Raw genomic sequence first — 19,301 nt, 5'->3', positions numbered from 1 at the left:
AGCTGCAACAGAGACAATTGTTTTATTTCATAGATCTGTTTTACATAGAGAGAGAGCGAGAGAGAAAGGGGAGACAGGGAGGTAGAAGAGGGGTGATTACTATACCTACCGCCTCCTGTGCCTGTTTTTCGAGGCCTATCTTCAAGAAGGGTAGGGGTTGATGACTGCCTTTGAGTTTTAAAAGAGCCTTTGCAAAGGTTATCCTCAATGACATTTTGACATTATGAAGAAGAGACATGACAAGGCTTTCTGGTAATTCAGTTACTGTGGGCCAATTATAGCTGGAAACTTTTCTTCAGAAAGAAAGCACGGGTCTTATTTTTTCTCTCTACTGGGGGTCCTCCCTGGGTTTTTTCCCCCACAGAATCATAGCATTTCAGAGTTGGAAGGAACTTCAGAGGCCAATCTGGTCCAATTCACCCTTGAAAAGAATACTGTCAATATACCTGAGGTGATGATCCAGTCTTTGCTGATGAAGACCTACATGAAATGGGGGATAGGGGAGGAAATAAGCATTAATATAGCACCTTCTGTATGCCAAGCACTGTACTAAGCACTTTATAAATATCATCTCATTTGATCCTTACAATCCTGGGAGGTAGGTGCTATTATCATCTCCATTTCGTACATGAAAAAACTGAGGCAAACAGCGACTAAGTGACTTGCCCAGGGTCACACAGCCAATAGGTATCTGAGGCCGGATTTGAACTCAGATCTTCTTGATTCTAGGCCCAATGCTCTATTCACTAAGCCACTTAGCTACCGCCAGAAAGAACAGAAGAAAGAAAATAAATGCAGTGTGACTTCTACCCCTCCAAAGATCATTCGCTGGAGGTCTGAAGATTGCTGTTCAGGTGTGGGCTCAGGTGAGTGTGTCAGTCAATAAACATTTATTAAGCACCTCCTCTGTGCCAGCAACTATGCCAAGCACTGTGTGGTATAGTTCAGAGGCATAAAATATGTGGCCCACAACTCTCCTGAATATAGCCTGAACCAGGTGAAAATGTAATTAGAAGGGACAGGGCCAAGATGTCAGAGTGGAGGAAGCAACTCAGCTGACCTCTCCCAATATTCACCTCCAGATAACTTTAAAATGATGTCTCAAATCTGATTCTGGAGCAGATGAGCCAACAAAAGGTCAGGGTGAGAGAGTTTTCCAGCCCAAGACAACTGAGGAGGTCAGCAGGACAGGGTACATCAGTGGTGGGCATTGGAGAAGACTGAGACAGTCACTGCAGCTTCAGGAGTTTAGCCCAGAGATGGTGGGGGAGGGTCGGGTCAGACAACTGATCAGGAAGAGATTATAGGGAACCCTGAGTTGACACTGGTTGCAGGACATAGAGCTGACTTGCCACTCCATTGACCAGACACAGTTCTGGGTTGTAGTTCCAGGGCTTATGGTTGGTCACAAGGGAGCAAGGGTTCTGATTTTGGTTCCAGGGTAGAGAGGCAAACTAGAACTTGTGGCTGAAAGAGTACAGGGCCCTTCCTGGCTAACGACCAGAGTGCAGACCAGCAGAGCAGTGGCCATAGCTCTCCCTAGATCACACCAACTTGGAAGCACCGAAAACTTACAGATCCCCAGAACTAGCTCTGAAAACAGCATCATGGAAAAGCCTGAAGTTTGGCATAGTGGCTCCCCATTCCCAGGTGAATAGAGCTCAACTTTAACACAAAGTTCAAAGCCAGAAAATAGGCTAGAAAAATGAGAAAAAAAAGAACCTGACCTGGCATCACCATCAAATCAAGACAAACTCATAAGGAAACAACAATATGAAAATAGCTATAAGCAAAGTCTCAAAGAAAAATGCATATTGGACACAAGCCCAAGAAGAAAATGTAATTGGGAAATGTTTAATTAAGTAAATAAACTACAATAAAACATAGATAATATTACATTTTAAAACTTGGTCAATATGTGACTGGCAGAGATCCTTATGTATGGTTAAGTGCTTTCCTCTCTCCATTTCTACTTGAATTTGATACCACTGGTGTAGTGGTCAGAATGATGGAACTGTAGTCAAGAAGAACTGGCTTAAAACTTTGCCTCAGAGATGTAAGGATCCTGGGGAAGTCACTTTACTATTCTCAGCCTCCATTTTCTCATCTGTAAAATGGGCATAATAACAGTACAACTCACTAGGTGGTTGTGAAGATCAAATGAGATTATATATACATATATATATAACTATACAAACTGTAAAGCAATATATAAATGTTAGCTATTATTATTGTTGTTGCTTTTATTAGGTGGATTAAATGGTCTCTGAAGTCTCTTTCAAATTTGAAGTGTATGGTTTGCTTACTTCTCCCCAACTAGGCATCTAGGTAGCTCAGTGGATAGATCCCTTACCCTGGAGCCAAGAAAACATCAATCTAAATCCAGCTTCTGACACTTATTAGCTGTGGGACCCTGGGTAAGTCACTTAACCTCTGTTTCCTTCCATTTCCTCAATTATAAAAAGGGTATAATAATGGCACCTACATCCTTGCTTTGAGGAAAAATTGAGAAGACATTTGTTTTTTTGTTTTGCAATTTTCCTTTATTTTAAACTTAAATACAAAATGAGGAAAAGAAAAAAAAATTGTCATGTACACAGAAGACTTTAAGAGAGGATTCAATATAAAACAATTTCAATAAAACCTATATAATTAATACTACACATTGTTTTGAAATCTGCCTAGCTTTTCTTTGCTTCCTTATTGGTTTTCTTTTCTTCTCTGCCATGTACCTTTTACTTTATTTTTTCCCCTCTCTCCTCCCCCACCCTAACAAAGGCTACAACTAAGTATGAATACATTTACATAAACTTAGGTATCTATAGATGTACACATATATATACACATATACATATGTGTAAGACTATGCTTATTTAATATTATTATGAATATCACATACATATAAATATTACATATTATTACATATATGTAAGACTATGCTTATTTCCACCTGTCATCTGTTTCTCTGAAGGTGGATAGCATTTCCCTTCATAGGTTCAAGTTTTTCCATGTTTTTCTAAATCAACAAGACCATCATCCCCTAGGCCACAGCAATATTCCAACCCAATCACACTCTATCTGAGAGATTGTCTATGAAAGTTTTGTCCCCATTTTCTGCATTCCTTCTATTCTTGGCTACATAGGTTTTATTTATACAAGAAAATTTTAATTTAAAATAATCGAAATTATCCTTTTTCTATTTCAACAATGCTCTCCCTTATAGTATAGTTTAAGGTCTGATACTATTGAATCTACTTCCTTTACATCTTTTTTCTTATCCTGTTTTCTTTGAAGTTCCTGAACTTTTGCTCTTCCAAATGAACTTTGTTATTATTTTTTCTAACTCAATAAAATAATTTTTTAGTGATTTAATTGGGATGACATTGAATAAATAGATTAGTTAGGTAAAATTGTCATTATAAAAATTATGTTGACTTTACCTACCCATGAACAATAAATATTACTTCAATTATTTAGATCTGATTTTATTTGTATAAAAAGTATTTTATATTTATGTTCATATGAGATAAAATTTGTAAAGCACTTATCACAGCACCTGGCAGAGAATAGATGCTTAGTAAGTGAGGGCTTGTTCCTTTCCTCCTTTTAGCCACTTTTCTTACCATGCAATCTAAAGAAGTGCCTTTGCTTTGAGCTCTGAGATTACCTTCCATCTATGTGTAGGGGGATAAAGGAAAGAGGAATGTATTAAGTGCCTGCTATATGACAGATATTGTGCTAACCACTTTACAAATATCTCATTTGATACATTTATACTCAATATATCCTGTATGTACAGTTTTTGGCATGTTATCTCTGCCATTAACATGTGAGCTCCTTGAGGGCAAGGACAATGATTTTACGTTCCTTTGTGTCCCCAGCACTTAGCACAGTGCCTGGTACACAGTAAGTTCTTAATAAATTCTAAGTGATTAAGTAATTGTGTCTATTGGCTAACTATTAAAGTTATGTTTACTAGTGGGGGCTCATAGCTATAGTTTTATAGTGTGTTGACCCACAAACTGCTCAGAATTTGGAAGTAGTTACTCTCCTACAAACCTGTGTAGAGGAGAGGTAGCCAAGGAGGGTTGCTACATAAGTAAATATAAACTTTATACAAAGTAAGTACAAAGTCATTCTAACTGATTAGCTTCTAGCACTGAAGGGGATCAGGAGAGGTTTCTTATGGGAAATAACATTTGAGCTGAGCTTTGAAGGAAGATTGGGATTCTAATAGGTGGAAGAAATAAGGAGGCATATTCCAGGCATTATGGAGATGGGAGAGAAATGGTGGGTGTGGAGATCAGCAAGTAGACCAGTTGGTTGTAAAGTACACTGAATGAAAGGAAATGATGTGTTATAAGCCTGAAAAGGTAGGTCAGCCAGGTGTGTCCTGCTGTTGGGGGGTGGGTGTTCAGATGCCCAGATTATGGCCAGTTTAAATTTCCTCGCCTGAGGCCAGAGTATCTAGGGGTTTGTTCTCCCCTTGAGGAAACACAGGTGCTATGAAAACTATTACTATCAAGTACTTACCTTTTCAATTTTAAGCCCATAACTCTTTTCCACAATTGGTTCCAGCCAAGCAAGACTGTTTTCTGCTTCTCATACATGATATTCCATCTCTGGTCTGTATGCCTTTGTCTCTCAGGCTTGGCATATATTCTCTCCTTAACTCTGTCTCCAAGAACCCCTAATTGCCTACAAAGCTCAGATCAAGTGCCGCTTCTTACAGGAGGCCTACCCTGATTTCCTTGGGTGTGAATACATTTTTTTTTTTTTGCAAAACATGTTTTTTTTTTTAATTTTGTATACACTTATACATTTATATGTTGTTATTCCATAGAATGTAAGTTCCTTGAGGGAAAGGGAAGTTTGATTTGTGTCTTCGTATGGACAGGTCCTAGATCAGTGCTTTGCACATAGTAGATGTAGTTAATAAATGTTTGCTGATTGACTTGACACATACTAATAAATATTTGCTGATCGATTGATCAAAATCAAAGTGTGTAATTTGTGTATATTCTGTGCCCCTTTTTGTACTGCTCTTCTCCTATTTCCTAAAGACCATTGTTCTCAAGGCCACTTGAGAACCAGTGCTCCCTTCCCTCCACCTCCAAAGTGTTCAGTACCCTCCATCTATCACCCACTTTCCAATCCCTCCCCCCACCACTACGGTACCCTACCCAGAATGCACCTTGCTGCAGAATCATTTCTAGCCCTCCTCTTTCCCCAATCAAAACCTGAGTTTCCTTAATGGGGTTGATATCAGGTAGCTGTCAAAAGGAAAGCAATCAGATAACCTGATTAAAGCAATTCAAGCTAAGAAGGGAATGAGGCTCAACTCTCCCAGGGATCCTTGCATTTTAAGACATCCTCTTAACTGAAATGAACTTCTGATGAGTGGAAAGTTTTTGGTGATATTTTTGAGCTGTTGACAGACCCTGCCAAACCATCCATGACAGAAGAGAAGCAATTAGCGTTAGGAAGTAGAAAACATAGAGGATTTGAATTTAAATCCTGGTTTTGCCACATATCTGCCTTATCCTCTTTGCTGACCCAAATCTCGAATCTCCAACTGCCTTTCATACATCTCAAACTAGATGTCCAATGAATATCTTAAACTCACTATATCTAGAACAGAATTTATTATCTTTCTTCCTAATTCCTCCCCACTTCCTAACTCCCCTATTATTGTAGAGAGCAATATTCACTATCTCTCAACCCCCATATCCATTCTGTTGCTCAAGACCTTTGCAAAATCTCTTGAATATGACCCCTTCTCTCTTCTGAAACTGCCATCACTCTGGTCCAGGCCCTCATCACCTCACCCTTGGATTATGGCAACAATAGCCTGCCTCTAGTCTCTCCCTATTCCAATTCATCATCCATTCAGCCATCAAAATGATTTTCCTGAAGTACAGGTCTGATCATGTCTAAACCGCCTGCCCCCCCCACCCCCCAATAAACTCCAATGGTTCCCTATTACCTTCAAGATCAAATACAAAATGCTCTGTTTGGCATTCGAAGCTCTTTATAACCTTTCCACTCTTCCCTACACTTTACTCCCCAACACGTTCTCTTCAATTCAGTGACACCGGTTTCCTGGCTGTTCCATGAATGAGACGTTCCATCTCTTGTCTCCTGATATTTTCTCTGATTTTCCCCCATGTCTGGAATGTTCTCCCTCCTCCACTCCATCTGCTGACTCCCCTGACTTCCTTTAAGTTCCAACTAAAATTCCACCTTTTGTGGAGGAGACTTTTCCCAACCCCTCTTAATTCTATCGCCTTCCCTCTATTAATTATTTCCTATTTACCTTGTACATAGCTTGTTTTTGTAGATTTGTTTTCATGTTGTCTTCCCCATCAGATTGTAAGCTCTTTGAGGGCAAGAACTGTCTTTCATGGCCCCTGCACTTAGCACAGTGCCTGGCACATAGTAGGTGTTTAATAAATATTGATTGATTGATTGGTATGTTTCATCTTGGGCATGTCATTTAATCTATTTCAGTCTCAATTCTCTCAAAATGAGAGGGGTGGACTGGAGAACCTTAAGGTCTTTTCCAGTTTTAAATCTATTATCCTAAATCAGAGCAAGTTGCCACCCCACATGTGAAAGTTTGCCATTTCTCATTGGTGTTCTAGTTCTGTTAACATAAGCTTTCTCATCTGCCTTCCTGGGGCTAGAAATTTAGTTTACAAATTAGTGAAGGCTCATCAAAGGAAAGGAGATGTTATTAAGTCTGATTTAGGAGTACTCATCTTGGGGGGCAACATGATGCAGTGAATAGGGAGCCAACCTCAAAGCCAGGATGAGCTGGGTTCAAGTCTTGTCTTTGACACATACTGGCTGTATGATCCCGGATAAGTAACAGTCTTGGTACTCTAAGTAATACTTTTAGACTGTAAATTGCAAATGGAAGTGGGTTCCTGGTGCATGCACAGGTGTATTAGCTTGCTCAACTGGTGCAATGTCTCCATGTGAAGGAATCTGGGGAGCTTGCTTTGGAGAGAGAAGTGATGATGTGTAAGGGAAGTATCTTGGAGAGACTGTGGAGCATGCGTAGGCATTCTATAACTGGTTCTGATCTGCTGACAATGTGGTAAATGGGAGGCATTTTGATTGGTTTCAGGGGCATTCAAAAAGCCTTAGATGACTTTCTCCAACAATCTTGCCTCAGTCCTCTTGACTGCTTTGTTCCTGGTGATGTGACTCCTTCTCCTGTAGTGTCTGGTGGGAGATGATGTGGTAAGGAACAGTCTTAGGGTCTTCCATCTTTAAGGCCATGTGGCTCTAAGAAATAACCTTTGGTCTATGGCTATTATTTTGTTTGTTCCTTCCTAATCTAGGTGAAAAGGGTGAAGTTTTGGACCTTAGGCATTTCAAAGGTCAGAAACCACAGGTATCTAGAAACTGGAATTCAGGTTGGATTTTGCAGCTTGGCATTAATGTCCCAAGAATCAAGGGGTTAACTTTAATCTTCAGGAGTGACTTTTGAGACCTCAGCATTCATGCCATATCTGGATGTGAACTTGGTGGGACAAATGCTATGTAAGAACTGAACTAAATTATGAGTCTATTTTTACCCTCCCCTCAGAGACCTAGGTGATATAGGAGAGATTACGCCCCTGAGGTATTCAGGGAAATGTTTGTACTTTGTTTTTTCCTATATTTTTGAAGTAGATATGCCTTTGTAATAGCTAATCAATGTTAAGTGGTTAAGTGGAAGAAGGGTGCTAGTTACTGACCTCTAACAAATGGAGGGAACACAGCTAGTGGGAGCTTAAGTAGATAGTAATAGAGAAGAAACACTTCCCCAAAGCCCTCAGGGTACCCTAGCACACTTGGCTCTGGGAGAATATCAGAACATACCTGTCACACAGAGAAGGTGCTGACCGGCATTGATTGAGGAAGGTTCCTTTTCCATGAGTTTCTTATACCAATAAAATCACAGGTCCAGTGTCTATCCTTCTCTACCCTTTCTCATTTTAGGGGAGTACCTGGATCTCTTTCCCCTACCTTCTACTACCTTCAGGGCTTGCTGCAGCTTATCTTTAGGGCTTCCCACCTTTCCTTATAGTCCCTTTCCACCCCATCCTCCAGGTGCTCACAGCCCCACCTTCCACCCCTACCAGCTTCTGCAGAAGGCACTCTAGACTCTAGCTTCATTTCTTCACCTCCCAAATACAGATTTTTTAAAAACATTTTGTTAGGAGCTATCCATGGCTAGCTCTCAAGTTGGGAATAATCAGATAAACTCATTTTTATTTATTAAGGAAATATTTTGCTTTTACATTTTCTAGATTTCCCCCTATATCCTTCCTCTTCATCTCCCAGAGAACAATCCCTTAAAACAAAGAGTTTTTGCAAAGGAGGAAGAAGAGAAGAAAAAAAAAATCACCAAAACCAGTCAAAAAAAAAAACCCAAACCAAACCCTATCATCATATGCAATGTTCCAAACCACCTCTTCCTCTGGGAAGTGTAATTAAATTGACTCAACTATTGCCTCTGGAAAAGGGCTTGTCATTTGACTGCCCAATTGTTTCACTTACCACCTAGGGGACTTCCCAGACCGAAATACCCTTCCCTAGCTACTACCCCCTGTATGTGCTGTCTCCCTCGCTAGAAGTCAAGTTCCTAATTTGTTTTGCTTAATGACGTATATTTGTTACAAAGGTTTTCTTTTTCTTTTCTTTTTTATTTGAGAGGGGGATGTGGGAAGGAGAGAGGAATTAGGAATAGGGTCCCTTTGTCCTCTTCCCTCTGCCTCTGCCCTCCTCCCCAAAAGTGAACAGAAGGAAAGCCAGAAGGAATTATGGACAATCATAATAGTTGTAGGTTGAATCTATTATGTACTTAAAATGAAAAACAAGCCCAATACAATAGAGATTCATGGTTATCATATGTAATCCTTCCTATTCTACAGTGGCTTTAGAAATGTTCATCTTATTTGATGTTTATTAAGTTCAGAATAAAAATAAACATTTTTAAAAGAATGTAAGATCCTTGAGAGTAGAGAGTGTCTCTTGGCTTATCAATTTGTATTCCCAGTCACAGTGCTTGGCACATATAAAGCACTTAATAAATGCTTTTTCATTCATTGATTGAAGAAACTTGCCAAAAGTCACACAGGAAATGACCAGCTACTAAACTACCAAGTGTCTCCTGCTCGATACTACGATAGGAAGTGAGGTCTCATGGCAAAGAGGAAAGGAAAGATTACAGGGCTGTAGCTGCCATTAGTGGTGCTGGGTTGTGAGTTTCCTCTCACTGAGGGTCTTCAAACAAAGCTTGGATCATCACTTGATGGATATATCGTAGTGGGGATTCTTTTATCAGTTTGAATTGGACTAGATGACCAATGAGGTCTTTTTCAACTCTGAAATTCTGTGACTATCTTTTATACTTTACATGTTTGTGTGTGTGTTTGTTCGAGTGTATGTATATTTTAAGACTAGGTCTCCCTATCTTGCCCACACTGGAAGCCATACTCTGAGAGGACAGAACCTGGAGCAATGGGGGGAAATTTAAGTGGCCTGTTATAGGCTTGTGGTAAGAAAAAAAAAGATTCCTGATGACTAAGAAGCTATTCAAAAGTGGAAAAGGCTGCTTCAGCAGGTGATTGAGTTCCCATATGTTCAGACAGTGGCTAGATGAACATTCATCAGGTAGATTGTATAGAATAGAGACAGTAAGTGGCCATTGAGGCGATACTGTGATTCTGATAAAATTTCAAGCCTCAGTTATCGGCTGACTGTAGGGATCTATTTTAGGGCAGAAAGACTTTTGCCATGCACTGTAGGTTAGTTTTTAGAGCTCTGGATAAGACAGAGTCACGATGGCAGAGAAGCAGGAAGATGTAAAGCCCAGTTCACCAATACGACTCCTGGGCACAGATCTAGAAAATGTGCCAGACCAAGTCCTGATCGGGAAATGTTTAAAAAAAAAGCCACAATGAATCATTTTTGCACAGGTAAGGGTAAACGTGGGTAAGCACAGGGAAACAAACAGGGAAGTTTGTGGATACTGGTAATAGGATCTAGCCAGGCCACCATTCTAGTGCGTGGGGACTAAAAGAAGAGTGAGACTATTCACTGGGGCAAGAGGAGTTCCCAGCAGACTCTTAACTTGTGCAAGCCTTGGGAATAAGTGTCAACTGATAGCTCTGTTTCTCACTACCCAGTTCCAAGACACAGATCCAGGGCAAAACAAGGAGGGGCCTGTGTCTAAAGGTGATATTCCAGAATAGTCAGCCCTAGGCTGTGTACTGAGTGAGGAACAAATTTAGAAGCAAGCAGTATCTACATGGCTCTGATGCCAAGAACAGAGCAGGGATTCTGCAAGCAGCCAGAAAGAATTCAAGTACCAAAGAACCACAGTCAGGATCACACAGGTTTTATAAGCCATCCTCCAAGCAGAGAGCTTAGACTCTGATATGTCAGAAGGCAAAAGATATTGCCCTCAGCCAAGAATAACTGACCTTGCAAAACTGAGTGCAATCCTACAGAGAGAAAAAAAAGTGGATTTTAATGAAATAGAGGACTTCCAAGAAGTCCTGATGAAAAGACCAGAGTTGTATAGAAAATTTGAAATATAAATACAGGAGGAACAAAAGGTCAAGAATATCAAGGGAATTAATGGGAAAAAGTGGGAAGGAAAGGGGTCTAGCAGTACCAGATCTCAAACTATATTACAAAGTAGCAATTATCAAAATAATTTGGTACTAGTTAAGAAAAAGAGAAGTTATTCAATGGAATAGATTCCATATATAGTACGCAGAAACAAACAGGACAATAGCCTAGTGTTTGATAAATCCAAAGATTGCTACTGGGACAAGAATTCACTATTCAACAAAAACTTTTGGTAAAACTAGAAAGCAGTCTAGCAGAGACTAGGCACAGACCAAGACTTTATATCATATTTCGAGACCAGATCTAAATGGATACAAGATTTAGACATAAAAGGTTACATCACAAACAAATTAGAAGAGCTTAGAAGAAATTATCTGTCAAATCTATGGAGAGTGAAAGAGTTTATGACCAAACAAGAGATAGAAAAGACCTCAGAAGGTAAAATGAACAACTTTAATTACATAAAATCGACAAGTTTTTTGCACAAATAATGCCAGTCAGCTAAAATTAGAAGAGAAAACAGATAAATGCTTAAAAAAAAGGTTTTTTGCAACAAATTTCTCTGAAAAAGGTCTTATTTTTAAGATAAATAGGGAACCAATTCAAGTTTATAAGAATAAAAAGCATTTCCCAAATGTCAAATGCTCTAAGGATATGAACAGATATTTCTGAAGGGAAGAAGTGTAGGTTATCTCTAGCTATATGAAAAAATGCTCCAAATTAACAATAATTAGAGAAATACCAGCTGAAACAACTCTGAGGTTGCCATAAGATCGGAAAAGTTGACAAAAGAAGAAATGCCAAATTGCTTCAGGGATTGGGGGAAAACAGGTCCATTAATACACTGTTGGTAAAACTCTGATCTGGCTCAGTCATTCTGGAAAGCAATTTGAAAATAGCCACTAACCTGTGTATATCTTTTGACACAGCAATGCCGTTACTAGACAGATCTATGCCCCAAAGAGTTCAAAGAGGAAAAGGACCCAAATGTACAAAAATATTTAGAGTAGCTCTTTTTGTGGTAGCAAAGAATTAGAAACTGAGGAGGTGACTATCAATTGGGGAATGGCTGAACAAGTTATGGTATATGAATGTGATACAATACTCTTGTGTTGTAAGAAACGATGAAGAGAATGGTTTCAGAAAATGTGGGAAGGCTTATATGAATTGATGCGGCATGAAGTTAATCTACTCAGTTCAAGAGAACAATTTATACAATAACAATATTATAAACACAACTTTGAGAGACTTGAGAACTCTGATTTAGCACAATAAGCAGCCATCATTCCAAAGGACTCATGATGAAACAAACATGCTTCCCATCTCTTGATGGAGAGGTGATGGATGCAGAGTAAAGACAGAGACATATTTTATTTTGGACATGGCCAATGAAAGAATTTGTTTTACTTGGCTGTATAGATTCTGTTTTTCTTGCTTTCTTCATGAGGGCTTAAAGAAGCAGGAAGGAGAGAATGCAGACCTGACAGCAAAAAAAAAAAAATTGAATGAAAAAAGAGCATTGGACTTGGAATTAGGAAGATTGGGTTGAAATACTACCTTTACCTAAGGCATTAGCCTTAAGTTTTTCCCAAAGCGAGAGTGAAGGGAATAGAGCTGGGTTAGATGAACTCGAAGTCTCTTCCATCTATACTGTTCTGTGATTCTCAGGCAGAGGAGATGGTTGTCCACCACACCCATGATCAGACCAGCCCATCAGCATTTTGCCTGCTAAGATGATGGGAGGAGGCCCGTTTGAAAACCAGCTTGCTGAGACATGTGCTTAGTGTTATTTCCACGCTGCTTGGGTCCTTTTTGCTTCAGCAACCCTCACTTTTGATCCCTGTTTCCCATATCGCTGAAACCAGCTCTGTACATTCCAGGCATTCCTCAATGTCTGCCCCAGCACCAGGCACTGTCAGCACCACTCTGCTCAGGGGATGGTGCCTCCCACCCTCCAGCTGCAATGAGGCCAACCATGAGGGGGACCCATATTGGCTTGGGTAAGGACCACAAAAATGACAGATGCCCCCCCCTCCAAGCCTCCCCAATTTGCCTTCAAATTCCCAGCCGTAGGCTGTTGCTTTTTTAAATGAATATTTGGACTGGAACGGTCTTTCTGCTTGGGATCTGTGGGGATCTTGACATGCTGCAAACATGGAAATTCTTTAAAAAATAAAAACAAAAACAAAAACCCTGAAGCATCCTCCTCAATACATACCAAACATTGATTTCCATAATAGCCTTAAAACCAAGCCTCTTGAGAAACCAAGATACTCTCCAGATTGCCCTGGTGCTTCTAACACACAATTGAGAGGAAGTGTGGTGCAATGGAAAATGGGCTAAATTTCAAGTTAGGAGACTGGATTCAAATGCTGACTCTTTTAACCTTGGGCAGGTCACTTACTTTCTGGGCTTTAGTTCTCTACAGCTAGCTTGTATGAGGAATAAAGTACTGGAGTTGGAATCAGGAAGGCTCCTTTCCTGGTTTCCTCCGGGTCTCAGCTAAAATTCCATCTTTTGCAAGATGCTTTTTCCCCCTTAATGTTGGGAATGTTTCCCCTCTCTTTATCTCCAATTTCCTTTGTATGCAATGTTTGCAAGTTGTCCCTCCAATTAGAACGAGAGCTTCTTGAGGACAAGATACGGTTTGCTGTTCTTTAGCTCTCTGGAGCTTACCACGATGTCTGCCATACATTAAGCACATAATAAATGGTTGCTGACTTAACTTGACTTAATTATTTGTGTGTCCCTGGGCAAGTCACTTAACCTCTGTTTCCCCATTTGGAAAATGTGGATAATTATGGCACCTTCCTCCCAGAGTTGTTATGGGGATAAAAGGAGACAATGTATATACATCCAACCTTCAAGTATTAGGTGTGTGTTAGCTATTTATTATTACTATTATTAATTGTTATCATTATTATTATCCATAAAAATAGGGGGTTTGACTAGATGACCTCTGAGGTCTCTTCCAGCTCTAAATCTATCATCCTGTGACATCTCTCCTACACACAAGAGACAAAGGATTAAAGGAACAACAGCAACAACAAAATTATTATGTATCATGGAAAGAGGGCCACATATGCCATCAGGAGATGTGGGCTGTGTAACAACAATGCTGCTAGTAGCTGTTGTGGAGGTGAAAGACCAATAACACTAGCGCACAGGAGGGCTGCTAACACAGGTTCTTTGATCTGCTTTTCTAAGGAAAGCAACTTTAAGGGGTTAATAATCTCATTTTAATCAAACATACATATATCATTCACTTAGTTCAGGGGAGAAAGTCAGCACCTTGAACTTCAGAGTGAATATAAACAGAAACTATAAACAGATCAACAAACAGGCTTTGGTCTGATCATAGCAATACATGCATAGTTACCGGAGAGAGAAGTACCATCATCTTTCAATGGCTACCCAGAGTCTTGTCACCAACACTCTTTCAATGAGTGTGCCCCCAAAACAAAAAAAAAAAACCCACCAACCTCAGATCTTATATACAGATCCCAGGGCCCTGGGTCCCTTTATTACCTCAGTGCTAAGAAGCACTCAAACAAAAAAACAGCAAAATGTCCCATTTTGCTTGTGGTTACATTTGAAAGGCAAGACTCATCAAAGGTACTTGATTATATACTGGGCTTCAGACACTCACTAGCCCTGTATCACCTCCTGGATGTCCCTTCTCCTGTCCAAATTTCAGTTTCTCTGTTTTTTTTTTTTTGCTCACTGCCTGTCTCCCTGAGGCTGACAGGGTGATCATGAGGAAACTACTCTTAAGAAACGTTGAAACACTATAGAGATGTGAGTGGTTGCTACCATAACATCTATTAAGGTTTGTAAATCATTTTATAAACCTTATCTTATTTGTTCCTCACAATGAGGGGCTATCATGACACCCATTTTACAGATGAGGAAACCGAGGCAGAGGTTAGGTGACTTGCCTAGGGTCACACAGCTAGTGTCTAAGGCCATATTTGAACTCTGATCTTCCTGATTCTAGGTCCAACATTCTGTTCATCGAGACTTAACTGTCTATTACTTACCTACACCAGTATCAGGTGTTGTGAAGAAGGATGACAAGCTAGAGAGAGTGTATAGACACATAGAACAAGCAGACCAGTGAAGGACCTCAGAATTAGGATATGTCGTATGAGGCTTGTTTAAAGGAACTGAAGATGGTTAAGCCAGGAGAAGAGGAGATGGGGTGGGGAAGGAGGGGAAGAAGGGGCAGACTGAAAGCCAACTTCAGGTATTTGAAAGGTTGTCATGGGGAAGAAGAATTAGATTTATTCAATTTGCCCGCAGAAAACAGAAATAGTAGTGATAGGTAGATGTTGCAAAGGGACAAATTCAAATTTAATGCATAGAAAAACCTCCTAATTAATTAGAGGTGTTCAAAAGTAGGATGGGCTGCTTTGGGACATAATGACAGCCTTCTCATTACAAGGCTTTAGAAAAAAAAATTAACAAAAGGCAGGGCAGTTAAATATCCACACAGTGGATACAGCACCAGTCCTGAGAAAACCTGGAAGAATAAGAGGCATGCCCTACCTTTGAGGGGAGACAAAAGATGTGAAGATTCACTCAATTATTCATTCAAAAAACAGCTATCATGTACTTACTATGTTAAAAGAACTTTTCTAAGCACTGAACAGCTAGGTGGCACAGGGGTTAGAACATGGGGCCTTGAGTCAGAAGGAGCCGAGTTCAAACCTGGTAACCCTGGGAAAGTAATTTAACCCCAATTGCCTAATTAAAAAAAAAAAGGAGCGTAGCAAAGCTGTGTTGTTCAGGAATGGGTTAGACTAAATGGTCTTTGAACTTCATCCCAGCTAAGAAATTCTGTGAAATATTGGCTCTTTTATTCACAGAGGGGCAGCTAGGTAGCATGGTGGATACAGTGCCAGCCCCGAAGTCAGGAGGAGTTCAAATCCAGCCTCAGACACTTATCAGCTGTGTGACCCTGGGTAGGTGACTCAACTCCGTTTGCCTCGGTTTCTTCATTTATAAAATGAGCTGGATAAGGAAAGGGCAAACCATTCCAGTATCTCTGCCAAGAAAGCCCAACAGGGGTCACAAAGAGTCTGAAATGACAACAACAATACTGATAGACTCTGTGACCATGAGCAAGTTCCTTTATCTCTAAATGTCTCAGTTTCTTTTTCTGTAAAATGAAGATAATAAGATTAGCACTTTTTTGGGGGTGGGGGAGTGCAAGTCTTTATAAATCACAGTGAGGAAATTTCTTCTACCAATGCATACAGGGTACTAAGAAGTTAAGTGACTGGATCTGGGGTATCTGCCAGTAGGTCTTTAATGTTTAAATTATTGTTGTTGGGTCATTTTTAGCCTGTCTGACTCTTCATCAGGGGTTTTCTTGGCTAGTAAGCGTCTGAGGCTGGATTTGAACTCAGTTCCTCCTGACTCCAAGCCCCATGCTCTATCCCCTGTGCCACCTAGCTGTTCAGTGCTTAGAAAAGTTCTTTTAACATAGTAAGTACACGATAACTGTTTTTTGAATGAATAAATGAGTGAATCTTCACATCTTTTGTCTCTCCCCTGAAGGGTAGTGAATGCATCTTATTCTTCCAGGTTTTCACAGGGCCTAGTATACAGTAGGTATTTTTTTTAAAGTTTTAATATTGAATTTTTTCCAATTATATGTAAACACAACAATTTTGACCTTTATTTTTTATAATTTTGAGACCTAAATTCTCTCCCTTCTTCCCTTCCCCCCTCATTAAGAAAGTGAACAAAAAAGCAAGCAATTTGACGAAAGTTATACATGTACAGTGATGCAAAACATATTTCCATATTAGTCATGTTGTGAAGGAAAATGCAGACAAAAATAAAGAAAATTTTTAAAAAAGTATGCTTCAATCTACATTCATTCTCCATCAGTTCTTTCTTTGGAGGTGGAGAGCATTGCATTTTTCATCATGAGTCCTTCAGAATTGTCTTGGATCTTTGCATTGTTGATAATAGTTGTCATTCACAGTTGATCATCGAACAGTATGAGTTACTACATACCATGTTCTCCTGGTTCTGTTCACTTCACTTTGCATCAGTTCATGTAAGCCTTATCAGGTTTTTCTGAAAGCATCCTTCTCGTCATTTCTTATATCACAATAATATACCACAACTTCTTTAGCCATTCCCTAATTGATGGGCAACCCCATAATTTCCGGTTCTTTATTACCTCGAAAAGAGCTGCTATAAATATTTTTGTACGCATAGGTCTTTTTCCTTTTTCTTTGATCTCTTTGGTTTATAGACCTATTAGACAGTATCACTGGGCCAAAGAGTATGCAAAGATTTTGTGGTTTTTTTTTTTTTTTGATGGAGGAAGGCAGGGCAATTGGGGTTAAGTAACTTTCCCAAGGTCACACAGCTAGTAAGTGTGTCAAGTGTCTGAGGCCGGATTTGAATTCAGGTCCTCCTGACTCCAGGGCCAGTGCTTTACTCACAGTGCCACCTAGCTGCCCCCGGGGTATGCAAAGATTTATAGCCCTTTTGGCATTGCTCCAAATTGCTCTACAGCATTGTTGGATCAATTCATGACTTTAGGCATTGTTAATGCGTTTGTTTTCCCACATCCCCTCCAACATTTGTCATTTTCCTTCTCTGTCATCTTCTTAGCCAATCTCATAGGTGTGAGGTGGTACCTCAGAGTTGTTTTAATTTGCATTTTTCTAATTGATAGAGATCCATAGCACTTTTTCATATGATTATAGGTAGCATTGATTTCTTCATCTGAAAATTGCTGGTTCATGCCCTTTGATCATTTATCAATTGGGGAATACATAGTAGGTATTTGATAAATGTCATTGAGTATACAATGCACGCAATAAGAGTCTAAGAACTCATTGGATTGACTTGATTCGATACGAGAGAATTGATATGAGTGGTATAACATTAAGTGAAATTATTCCCAAGAACTCTTTATTGGGGGGCTGTGAATGCATTTGATTTATAGAAAGTGGGAAGATCACCATGTTTGCAGTCAGAGGATCTGGGTTCAAATCCTGGCTCTGCTACTTACTCCTTACATGACCTTGGGCAAGTCATTTTGCTTTTTGGGGTTTCAGTTCCATATCTGTAGAATGAGGGGATTGGAACGTCTGACCTCTAAGATCATTTCCAGCTCTAAATCTACGATCTTATAACATCTTCCTCTATTTCTGTGTCTCTGTCTTTGTGCCTCTGTCTCTCTCTTCTTCTATCTCATGAGTAAATCTACTAACCATTCCATTCTTAGGCAGATTGATTCCAAGCTGAAATATGATTACTGGTATTTTGCAAGTGGCCATTTCTCAACCTTCCTCTTCTTCATTCCTTATCACTCTTGTGCTAGAGTTCTCCTAGGCTACTACACCACTCTCTTGGCAACAAGATGGCTCAGTGAGACTCCATAACTAGGCATGGAAATGACCAGCAATTCTCATTTCTTCCACCATAGCCCTCTCCCCACCCAGTGCTAGCCCATCAGTGGTGATGGACCTTTATTGCAGCTGTGTATGATAGATTTGGGACTGGGACTGCTTTTTTATTAAAAACACATTGGGTAATGTTTAAGTCTTTGGTCCAGATGCACTGCTTTCATCCAATAACCGTTTATCATAGTCATAAAGCTAAACAGGACCATTAGGAATCATCTCGTCTTTGCTTTTAGGCAAGACCACACCTAAGTCATTTCAAATAGATGAAAATCTCCATCTCTTTTTTGTTGCTGTTAATGACCTCCAGAGAAAAACATGCACAGCTTGCCTTAGTCATCTATACAAATCTTCAACAATTTTCACTAAAAAGTGTAGTGATGTGTAGTGATGATATGAACATTCTTGTGTTTCTTAAACAATGACAAAAGATTAGTGTTTTCCACTTTCCTTCCTGTTTGCCTTTTCCTTCCCATACAACTCCCTTCTCCATCAACTCTTTCCCCCATCCTCCATCTTTTTTCTGCTGTTGTTTTTGGTACACGAGATCTGAGTTGATTTCAGTGGATGTGAATAAGACAAGGGCAGAGAGGGGAAAAAAATTAAGGAATGACTGCCCTGCAGGAGAGCAACAGGAAGATTTTGGTTTTCAAATTGCCTACAGATACAAGCTATGTCACTATGTGTACAATTACATATAGTTGAAATGAAAATCCATTATTGGCCCTTGGAGACTGAGCTATAGGGAAATGGTCGTGGCCTTATGGACTGCTTTAAAAGCTGTGTTTCATAAGTAGAGTCCAAGGGCTGTGTTTATTCTTTGCAAAATCATCCACTTACAAAGAAATAATTTGTTGACTCTTTAATTATTGTTCTCAAAGGTGGATAGTGTTATTACAAGTAAATGTAACTTACGGTTATTTAATGAAATCTTACTGACTCAATGAAAAACAACTTGTTGTTGAGCTGGCCTGATGAGCATGTTTCCATGGCAGCCATATGAGGGAGCCATCTTGTTTCCATGGCAGCTGAGTGAAGGAACCATCTTGTTTCCATGGCAGTGCCAGGGGACAGTGGCCATGGGCTGTTTAGCTTAAAAGGCAGAAAGGGCCTTGGGAACAGTGCATTTCCTCTTCTTACTTCTTCCTTTTGGGGAAGAAAAAGTCATGTAAGGATTGTAAGAGAGAACAAAGACACTCTTTCTCTGGTACAGTAAAACCACATTCATGATGGACA

Source organism: Trichosurus vulpecula, chromosome 1, assembly GCF_011100635.1.
Source record: "Trichosurus vulpecula isolate mTriVul1 chromosome 1, mTriVul1.pri, whole genome shotgun sequence".
Classification (NCBI taxonomy): Eukaryota; Metazoa; Chordata; class Mammalia; order Diprotodontia; family Phalangeridae; genus Trichosurus; species Trichosurus vulpecula.
Note: the sequence above shows the minus strand (reverse complement) of the source record.